Below are 13,270 nucleotides of genomic sequence, written 5' to 3'. Positions count from 1 at the left end.
TATCTACACCGCTATCTGCATGAACATGGAAATATCTACACAGCCATCTGGATGAACTTGGAAATATCTACACCGCTATATGTATGAACATGGAAATATATACACCGCTATCTGTATGAACATGGAAATATATACACCGCTATCTGTATGAACATGGAAATATCTACACCGCTATCTGTATGAACATGGAAATATCTTCACCGCCATCTGTATGAACATGGATATATCTACACAGCCATCTGGATGAACATGGAAATATCTACACCGCTATCTGTGTAAACATGCATACATCTTCACCGCTATCTGTATAAACATGGAAATATCTACACCGCTATCTTTATGAACATGGAAATATCTAAACCGCTAACTGTTTGAACACGGAAATATATACACCGTTATCTGCATGAAAATGGAAATATCTACACCGCTATCTGTATGAACATGGAAATACATACACCGCAATCTGTATGAACATGGAAATATCTACACCGCTATCTGTATAAACACGGAAATATCTACATCGCTATCTGTATAAACATGGAAATATCTACACCGCTATGTGTATAAACATGGAAATATCCACACCGCTATCTGTATAAACATGGAAATATCTACACCGCTACCTGTATAAACATGGAAATATCAGCACCGCTGTCGGTATGAACATGGAAATATCTACACCGCCATCTGTATGAACATGGAAATATCTTCACCGCTATCTGTATGAACTTGGATATATCTACACAGCCATGTGTATGAACATGGAAATATCTACACCGCTATCTGTATGAACATGGAAATATCTAAACCGCTAACTGTTTGAACATGGAAATATCTAAACCGCTATCTGTATGAACATGGATATATCTACACAGCCATCTGGATGAACATGGAAATATCTACACCGCTATCTGTAGGAACATGGAAATATCTACACAGCCATCTGGATGAACATGTTAATATCTACACCGCTATCTGTGTAAACATGCATACACCTTCACCGCTATCTGTATAAACATGGAAATATCTACACCGCTACCTGTATAAACATGGAAATATCCACACCGCTATCTGTATGAACATGGAAATAGCTACACCGCTATCTGTATGAACATGGAAATATCTACACCACTATCTTTTTTAACATGGAAATATCTACACCGGTATCTGTTTGAACATGGAAGTATATACACCGCTATCTGCTTGAAAATGGAAATATCTACACAGGTATCTGCATATACATGGGAAAATCTACACAGCTATCTCTTTACACATGGAAATAACTACACCGCTATCTGTATAAACATGGAAATATATACACTGCCATCTGTATGAACATGGAAATATCTGCACCGCCATCTGTATGAACATATAAATATCTACACCGCCATCTGTATTAAGATGGAGATATCTACACCGCTTTCTGTATAAACTTGGAAATATCTACAAAGCTATCTGTATATACATGGAAATATCTACACCACTATCTGTATAAACATGGAAATGTCTACACCGCTACCTGTATAAACATGGAAATATCAGCACCGCTATCTGTATGAACATGTAAATATCTACACCGCTATCTCTATGAACATGGAATTATCTACACCGCTATCTGTATGAACATGGAAATATCTACACCGCTGTCTGTATGAACATGGAAATATCTACACCGCTATCTGTATGAACATGGAAATATCTACACCGCTATCAGTATGAACATGGAAATATCTACACCGCTATCTCTATGAACATGGAAATATCTTCTCCGCCATCTGTAAGAACATAGATATATCTACACAGCCATCTGTATGAACATGGAAATACCTACACCGCTATCTGTATGAACATGGAAATAGCTACACCGCTATCTGTATGAACATGGAAATATCTACACCGCTATCTATATGAACATGGAAATATCTACACCGCTATCTGTATGAACATGGATATATCTACACAGCCATCTGGATGAACATGGAAATATCTACACCGCTATCTGTATGAACATGGAAATATCTACACCAATATCTGTATGAACATGGAAATATCTACACCGCTATCTGTTTGAACAGGGAAATATATACACCGCTATCTGCATGAAAATGGAAATATCTGCACAGCTATCTGCATATACATGGAAATATCTATACAGCTATCTCTTTGCACATGGAAATAACTACACCGCTCTCTGTATGAACATGGAAATACCTACACCGCCATCTGTATGAACATGGAAATATCTGCAGCGCCATCTCTATGAACATATAAATATCTAGACTGCCATCTGTATTAAGAAGGAGATATCTACACCGCTATCTGTATAAACATGGAAATATCTACACTGCTATCTGTATAAACATGGAAATACCTACACCGCTATCTGTATAAACATGGAAATATCTACACCGCTACCTGCATAAACATGGAAATATCAGCACCGCTATCGGTATGAACACGGAAATATCTACACCGCTATCTGTATGAACATGGAAATATCTACACCGCTATCTGTATGAACATGGAAATATCTTCACTGCCATCTGTATGAACATGGATATATCTACACAGCCATCTGGATGAACATGGAAATATCTACACCGCTATCTGTATGAACATGGAAATATCTACACAGCCATCTGTATGAACATGGAAATAGCTACACCGCTATCTGTATGAACATGGAAATATCTACACCACTATCTGTATGAACATGGAAATATCTACACCGGTATCTGTTTGAACATGGAAGTATATACACCGCTATCTGCTTGAAAATGGAAATATCTACACAGCTATCTGAATATACATGGGAATATCTACACAGCTATCTCTTTACACATGGAAATAACTACACCGCTATCTGTATGAACATGGAAATATCTATTCCGCCATCTGTATGAACATGGAAATATCTGCACCGCCATCTGAATGAAAATATAAATATCTACACCGCCATCTGCATTAAGAAGGAGATATCTACACCGATATCTGTATAAACATTGAAATATCTACACTGCTATCTGTATAAACATGGAAATATCTACACAGCCATCTGGATGAACATGGAAATATCTACACCGCTATCTGTATGAACATGGAAATATCTACACAGCCATCTGGATGAACATGTAAATATCTACACCGCTATCTGTGTAAACATGCATACACCTTCACAGCTATCTGTATAAACATGGAAATATCTACACCGCTACCTGTATAAACATGGAAATATCCACACCGCTATCTGTATGAACATGGAAATAGCTACACCGCTATCTGTATGAACATGGAAATATCTACACCACTATCTTTTTTAACATGGAAATATCTACACCGGTATCTGTTTGAACATGGAAGTATATACACCGCTATCTCCTTGAAAATGGAAATATCTACACAGGTATCTGCATATACATGGGAAAATCTACACCGATATCTGTATAAACATGGAAATATATACACTGCTATCTGTATAAACATGGAAATATCTACACCGCTATCTGTATGAACATGGAAATATCTTCACTGCCATCTGTATGAACATGGATATATATACAATGCCATCTGGATGAACATGGAAATATCTACACCGCTATCTGCATGAACATGGAAACATCTACACTGCTATCCTTGTAAACATGCATACATCTTCACCGCTATCTGTATAAACATGGAAATATCTACACCGCTATCTGTATGAACATTGAAATAGCTTCACCGCTATCTGTATGAACATGGAAATATCTACACCACTATCTGTATGAACATGGAATTATCTACACCGCTATCTGTATGAACATGGATATATCTACACAGCCATCTGGATGAACATGGAAATATCTACACCGCTATCTGTATGAACATGGAAATATCTACACCACTATCTGTATGAACATGGAAATATCTACACCGCTATCTGTTTGAACAGGGAAATATATACAACGCTATCTGCATGAAAATGGAAATATCTAAACAGCTATCTGCATATACATGGAAATATCTATACAGCTATCTCTTTACACATGGAAATAACTACACCGCTATCTGTATGAACAGGGAAATATCTACATCGCCACCTGTATGAACATGGAAATATCTGCACCGCCATCTCCATGAACATATAAATATCTACACTGCCATCTGTATTAAGAAAGAGATATCTACACCGCTATCTGTATAAACATGGAAATATCTACACTGCTATCTGTATAAACATGGAAATATCTACACCGCTATCTGTATAAACATGGAAATATCTACACCGCTACCTGTATAAACATGGAAATATCAGCACCGCTATCGGTATGAACACGGAAATATCTACACCGCTATCTGTATGAACATGGAAATATCTACACCGCTATCTGTATGAACATGGAAATATCTTCACTGCCATCTGTATGAACATGGATATATCTACACAGCCATCTGGATGAACATGGAAATATCTACACCGCTATCTGTATGTACATGGAAATATCTACACAGCCATCTGGATGAACATGAAAATATGTACACCGCTATATGTGTAAACATGCATACATCTTCACCGCTATCTGTATAAACATGGAAATATCTACACCGCTACCTGTATAAACATGGAAATATCAGCACCGCTATCTGTATGAACATGGAAATATCTACACCGCTATCTCTATGAACATGGAAATATCCACACCGCTATCTGTATGAACATGGAAATAGCTACACCGCTATCTGTATGAACATGGAAATATCTACAACACTATCTGTATGAACATGGAAATATCTACACCGCTATCTGTTTGAACAGGGAAATATATACACGGCTATCTGCATGAAAATGGAAATATCTACACAGCTATCTGAATATACACGGGAAGATCTACACCGCTATCTGTATAAACATGGAAATATCTACACCGCTACGTGTATAAACATGGAAATATTAGCCCCGCTATCTGTATGAACATGGAAATAACTACACCGCCATTTGTATGAACATGGAAATATCTTCACCGCCATACGTATGAAAATGGAAATATCTGCACCGCCATCTGTATGAACATATAAATATCTACACCGCCATCTGTATTAAGATGGAGATATCTACTCCGCTATCTGAATAAACATGGAAAAATCTACACCGCTATCTGTATGAACATGGAAATATCTACACCGCTATCTGCATGAAAATGGAAATATCTACACAACTATCTGCATATAAATGGAAATATCTACACAGCTATCTCTTTGCACATGGAAATATCTACACCGCTATCTCTATAAACATGGAAATATCTACACCGCCATCTGTATGAACATGGAAATATCTACACCGCCATCTGTATTAAGAAGGAGATATCTACACCGCTATCTGTATGAACATGGAAATATCTACACCGCTATCTGTGTAAACATGCATACATCTTCACCGCTATCTGTATAAACATGGAAATATCTACACCGCTATCTGTTTGATCATGGAAATATCTACACCGCTATCTGCATGAAAATGGAAATATCTACACAACTATCTGCATATAAATGGAAATATATACACAGCTATCTCTTTGCACATGGAAATAACTACACCGCTATCTCTATAAACATGGAAATATCTACACCGCAATCTGTATGAACATGGAAATATCTACACCGCCATCTGTATTAAGAAGGAGATATCTACACCGCTATCTGTATAAACATGGAAATATCTACACCGCTATGTGTATAAACAGGGAAATATCTACACCGGTACCTATATAAACATGGAAGTATCAGCACCGCTATCGGTAGGAACATGGCAATATCTACACGGTTATCTGTATGAACATGGAAATATCTACACCGCTATCTGTATGAACATGGAAATGTCTTCACCGCCATCTGTATGAACATGGATATATCTACACAGACATCTGTATGAACATGGAAATATCTACACCGCTATCTGTATAAAAATGGAAATATCTACACCGCTACATGTATAAACATGGAAATATCAGCACCGCTATCTGTATGAACATGGAAATATCTACACCGCCGTCTGTATGAACATGGAAATATCGTCACCGCCATCTGTATGAACATGGATATATCTACACAGCCATCTGTATGAACATGGAAATATCTTCACCGCCATCTGTATGAACATGGATATGTCTACACAGCCGTCTGTATGAACATGGAAATATCTACACTGCTATCGGTGTAAACATGCATACATCTTCACCGCTATCTGTATAAACATGGAAATATCTACACCGCTATCTGTATGAACATGGAAATATCTACACCGCTATCTGTTTGACATGGAAATATCTACACCGCTATCTGCATGAAAATGGAAATATCTACACTGCTCTCTGCATATACATGGAAATATCTACACAGCTATCTCTTTGCACATGGAAATAACTACACCACTATCTGTATGAACATGGAAATAACTACACCGCCATCTGTATGAACATGGAAATATCTGCACCGCCATCTGTATGAACATATAAATATCTACACCGCCATCTGTATTAAGATGGAGATATCTACACTGCTATCTGTATAAACATGGAAATATCTACACCGCCATCAGTATGAACATATAAATAAACCGCCATCTGTATTAAGAAAGAAATATCTAAACCGCTATCTGTATAAACATGGAAATTTCTACACCGCTGCCTGTATAAACATGGAAATATCAGCACCGCTATCTGTATGAACATGGAAATATCTACACCGCTATCTGTAGGAACATGGAAATAGCTACACCGCTGCCTGTATAAACATGGAAATATCAGCACCGCTATCTATATGAACATGGAAATATCTACACCACTATCTGTATGAACATATATATATCTACACAGACATCTGAATGAACACGGAAATATCTACACCACTATCTGTATGAACATGGAAATATCTACACCGCTATCTGTGTAAACATGCATACATCTTCACCGCTATCTGTATAAACATGGAAATATCTACACCGCTATCTGTATGAACATGGAAATATCTACACCGCTATCGGTATGAACATGGAAATATCTACACCGCTATCTGTTCGAACATGGAAATATCTACACCGCTATCTGCAAGAAAATGGAAATATCTACACTGCTATCTGCATATACATGGAAATATCTACACAGCTATATCCTTACACATGGAAATAACTACACCGCTATCTGTATGAACATGGAAATATCCACACCGCCATCTGTATGAACATGGAAATATCTGCACCGCCATCCGTATGAACATATAAATATCTACACCGCCATCTGTATTAAGATGGAGGTATCTACACCGCTATCTGTATAAACATGGAAATATCTACACCGCTATCTGTATAAACATGGAAATATCTACACCGCTATCTGTATATACATGGAAATATCTACACCGCTACCTGTATAAACATGGAAATATCAGCACCGCTATCTGTATGAACATGGAAATATCTACACCGCTATCTGTATGAACATGGAAATATCTACACCGCTATCTGTATGAACATGGAAATATCTACACCGCTATCTGTATGAACATGGATATATCTACACAGCCCTCTGGATGAACATGGAAATATCCACACCGCTATCTGTGTAAACATGCATACATCTTCACCGCTATCTGTATAAACATGGAAATATCTACACCGCTATCTCTATGAACATGGAAATATCTACACCGCTATCTGTTTGAAGATGGAAATACATACAATGCTATCTCTATTAACATGGAAATTTCTACACCGCTATCTGTATGAACATGGAAATATCTACACCGCTATCTGTAAAACATGGAAATATCTTCACCGCCATCTGTACGAACATGGATATATCTACAGAGCCATCTGGATGAACATGGAAATATCTACAACGCCATCTGTATGAACGTATAAATTTCTACACCGCCATCTGTATTAAGATGGAGATATCTACACCGCTATCTGTATAAACATGGAAATATCAACACCGCTATCTGTATAAACATGGAAATATCTACACCGCTATCTGTATAAACATGGAAATATCTACACCGCTACCTGTATAAACATGGAAATATCAGCACCGCTATCTGTATGAACATGGAAGTATCTACACCGCTATCTGTATGAACATGGAAATATCTACACCGCTATCTGTATGAACATGGATATATCTACACAGCCCTCTGGATGAACATGGAAATCTCTACACCGCTATCTGTGTAAACATGCATGCATCTTCACCACTATCTGTATAAACATGGAAATACCTACACCGCTACCTGTATAAACATGGAAATATCAGCACCGCTATCTGTATGAACATGGAAATATCTACACCGCTATCTCTATGAACATGGAAATATCTACACCGCTATCTTCATGAACATGGAAATAGCTACACTGCTATCTGTATGAACATGGAAATATCTACACCACTATCTGTAGGAACATGGAAATATCTACACCGCTATCAGCATGAACATGGATATATCTACACAGCCATCTGGATGAACATGGAAATATCTACACCGCTATCTGCATGAACATGGAAATATCTACACAGCTATCTGTGTAAACATGCATACATCTTCACCGGAATCTGTATAAGCATGGAAATATCAACACCGCTATCTGTATGAACGTGGAAATATCTACACCGCTATCTGTTTGAACATGGAAATATCTAAACCGCTATCAGCATGAAAATGGAAATATCTACACAGCTATCTGCATATACATGGAAATATCTACACATCTATCTCTTTACACATGTAAATAACTACACCGCTATCTGTATGAACATGGAAATATCAGCCCCTCTATCTGTATGAACATGGAAGTATCTACACCGCTATCTCTATGAACATGGAAATATCTACACCGCAATCTGTTTGAACATGGAAATATCTAAACCGCTATCTGCATGAAAATGGAAATATATACACAGCTTTCTGCATATACATGGAAATTTCTACACAGCTATCTCTTTACACATGGAAATAACTACACCGCTATCTGTATGAACATGGAAATATCTTCACCGCCATCTGTAGGAACATGGATATATCTACACAGCCATCTGGATGAACATGGAAATATCTACACCGCTATCTGTATGAACATGGAAATATCTACACCGCTATCTGTGTAAACATGCATACATCTTCACCGCTATCTGTATAAACATGGAAATATCTACACCGCTATCTGTATGAACATGGAAATATCTACACTGCTCTCTGCATATACATTTAAATATCTACACAGCTATCTCTTTACACATGGAAATAACTACACCACTATCTGTATGAACATGGAAATAACTACACCGCCATCTGTATGAACATGGAAATATCTGCACCGCCATCTGTATGAACATATAAATATCTACACCGCCATCTGTATTAAGATGGAGATATCTACACTGCTATCTGTATAAACATGGAAATATCTACACCGCCATCAGTATGAACATATAAATAAACCGCCATCTGTATTAAGAAGGAAATATCTAAACCGCTATCTGTATAAACATGGAAATTTCTACACCGCTGCCTGTATAAACATGGAAATATCAGCACCGCTATCTGTATGAACATGGAAATATCTACACCGCTATCTGTAGGAACATGGAAATAGCTACACCGCTGCCTGTATAAACATGGAAATATCAGCACCGCTATCTATATGAACATGGAAATATCTACACCACTATCTGTATGAACATATATATATCTACACAGACATCTGGATGAACACGGAAATATCTACACCACTATCTGTATGAACATGGAAATATCTACACCGCTATCTGTGTAAACAGGCATACATCTTCACCGCTATCTGTATAAACATGGAAATATCTACACCGCTATCTGTATGAACATGGAAATATCTACACCGCTATCTGTTCGAACATGGAAATATCTACACCGCTATCTGCAAGAAAATGGAAATATCTACACTGCTATCTGCATATACATGGAAATATCTACGCAGCTATATCCTTACACATGGAAATAACTACACCGCTATCTGTATGAACATGGAAATATCCACACCGCCATCTGTATGAACATGGAAATATCTGCACCGCCATCCGTATGAACATATAAATATCTACACCGCCATCTGTATTAAGATGGAGGTATCTACACCGCTATCTGTATAAACATGGAAATATCTACACCGCTATCTGTATAAACATGGAAATATCTACACCGCTATCTGTATATACATGGAAATATCTACACCGCTACCTGTATAAACATGGAAATATCAGCACCGCTATCTGTATGAACATGGAAATATCTACACCGCTATCTGTATGAACATGGAAATATCTACACCGCTATCTGTATGAACATGGAAATATCTACACCGCTATCTGTATGAACATGGATATATCTACACAGCCCTCTGGATGAACATGGAAATATCCACACCGCTATCTGTGTAAACATGCATACATCTTCACCGCTATCTGTATAAACATGGAAATATCTACACCGCTATCTCTATGAACATGGAAATATCTACACCGCTATCTGTTTGAAGATGGAAATACATACACTGCTATCTCTATGAACATGGAAATTTCTACACCGCTATCTGTATGAACATGGAAATATCTACACCGCTATCTGTAAAACATGGAAATATCTTCACCGCCATCTGTACGAACATGGATATATCTACAGAGCCATCTGGATGAACATGGAAAAATCTACAACGCCATCTGTATGAACGTATAAATTTCTACACCGCCATCTGTATTAAGATGGAGATATCTACACCGCTATCTGTATAAACATGGAAATATCAACACCGCTATCTGTATAAACATGGAAATATCTACACCGCTATCTGTATAAACATGGAAATATCTACACCGCTACCTGTATAAACATGGAAATATCAGCACCACTATCTGTATGAACATGGAAATATCTACACCGCTATCTGTATGAACATGGAAATATCTACACCGCTATCTGTATGAACATGGATATATCTACACAGCCCTCTGGATGAACATGGAAATCTCTACACCGCTATCTGTGTAAACATGCATGCATCTTCACCACTATCTGTATAAACATGGAAATACCTACACCGCTACCTGTATAAACATGCAAATATCAGCACCGCTATCTGTATGAACATGGAAATATCTACACCGCTATCTCTATGAACATGGAAATAACTACACCGCTATCTTCGTGAAAATGGAAATAGCTACACTGCTATCTGTATGAACATGGAAATATCTACACCACTATCTGTAGGAACATGGAAATATCTACACCGCTATCAGCATGAACATGGATATATCTACACAGCCATCTGGATGAACATGGAAATATCTACACCGCTATCTGCATGAACATGGAAATATCTACACAGCTATCTGTATATACATGGAAATATCTACACCGCTACCTGTATAAACATGGAAATATCAGCACCGCTATCTGTATGAACATGGAAATATCTACACCGCTATCTGTATGAACATGGAAATATCTACACCGCTATCTGTATGAACATGGAAATATCTACACCGCTATCTGTATGAACATGGATATATCTACACAGCCCTCTGGATGAACATGGAAATATCCACACCGCTATCTGTGTAAACATGCATACATCTTCACCGCTATCTGTATAAACATGGAAATATCTACACCGCTATCTCTATGAACATGGAAATATCTACACCGCTATCTGTTTGAAGATGGAAATACATACACTGCTATCTCTATGAACATGGAAATTTCTACACCGCTATCTGTATGAACATGGAAATATCTACACCGCTACCTGTATAAACATGGAAATATCTACACCGCTATCTTCATGAACATGGAAATAGCTACACTGCTATCTGTATGAACATGGAAATATCTACACCACTATCTGTAGGAACATGGAAATATCTACACCGCTATCAGCATGAACATGGATATATCTACACAGCCATCTGGATGAACATGGAAATATCTACACCGCTATCTGCATGAACATGGAAATATCTACACAGCTATCTGTATATACATGGAAATATCTACACCGCTACCTGTATAAACATGGAAATATCAGCACCGCTATCTGTATGAACATGGAAATATCTACACCGCTATCTGTATGAACATGGAAATATCTACACCGCTAGCTGTATGAACATGGAAATATCTACACCGCTATCTGTATGAACATGGATATATCTACACAGCCCTCTGGATGAACATGGAAATATCCACACCGCTATCTGTGTAAACATGCATACATCTTCACCGCTATCTGTATAAACATGGAAATATCTACACCGCTATCTCTATGAACATGGAAATATCTACACCGCTATCTGTTTGAAGATGGAAATACATACACTGCTATCTCTATGAACATGGAAATTTCTACACCGCTATCTGTATGAACATGGAAATATCTACACCGCTATCTGTAAAACATGGAAATATCTTCACCGCCATCTGTACGAACATGGATATATCTACAGAGCCATCTGGATGAACATGGAAATATCTACAACGCCATCTGTATGAACGTATAAATTTCTACACCGCCATCTGTATTAAGATGGAGATATCTACACCGCTATCTGGATAAACATGGAAATATCAACACCGCTATCTGTATAAACATGGAATTATCTACACCGCTATCTGTATACACATGGAAATATCTACACCGCTACCTGTATAAACATGGAAATATCAGCACCGCTATCTGTATGAACATGGAAATATCTACACCGCTATCTGTATGAACATGGAAATATCTACACCGCTATCTGTATGAACATGGATATATCTACACAGCCCTCTGGATGAACATGGAAATCTCTACACCGCTATCTGTGTAAACATGCATGCATCTTCACCACTATCTGTATAAACATGGAAATACCTACACCGCTACCTGTATAAACATGGAAATATCAGCACCGCTATCTGTATGAACATGGAAATATCTACACCGCTATCTCTATGAACATGGAAATATCTACACCGCTATCTTCATGAACATGGAAATAGCTACACTGCTATCTGTATGAACATGGAAATATCTACACCACTATCTGTAGGAACATGGAAATATCTACACCGCTATCAGCATGAACATGGATATATCTACACAGCCATCTGGATGAACATGGAAATATCTACACCGCTATCTGCATGAACATGGAAATATCTACACAGCTATCTGTGTAAACATGCATACATCTTCACCGGAATCTGTATAAGCATGGAAATA

This window comes from Gorilla gorilla, chromosome 7, assembly GCF_029281585.2.
Source record: "Gorilla gorilla gorilla isolate KB3781 chromosome 7, NHGRI_mGorGor1-v2.1_pri, whole genome shotgun sequence".
Taxonomy (NCBI): Eukaryota; Metazoa; Chordata; class Mammalia; order Primates; family Hominidae; genus Gorilla; species Gorilla gorilla.
Note: the sequence above shows the minus strand (reverse complement) of the source record.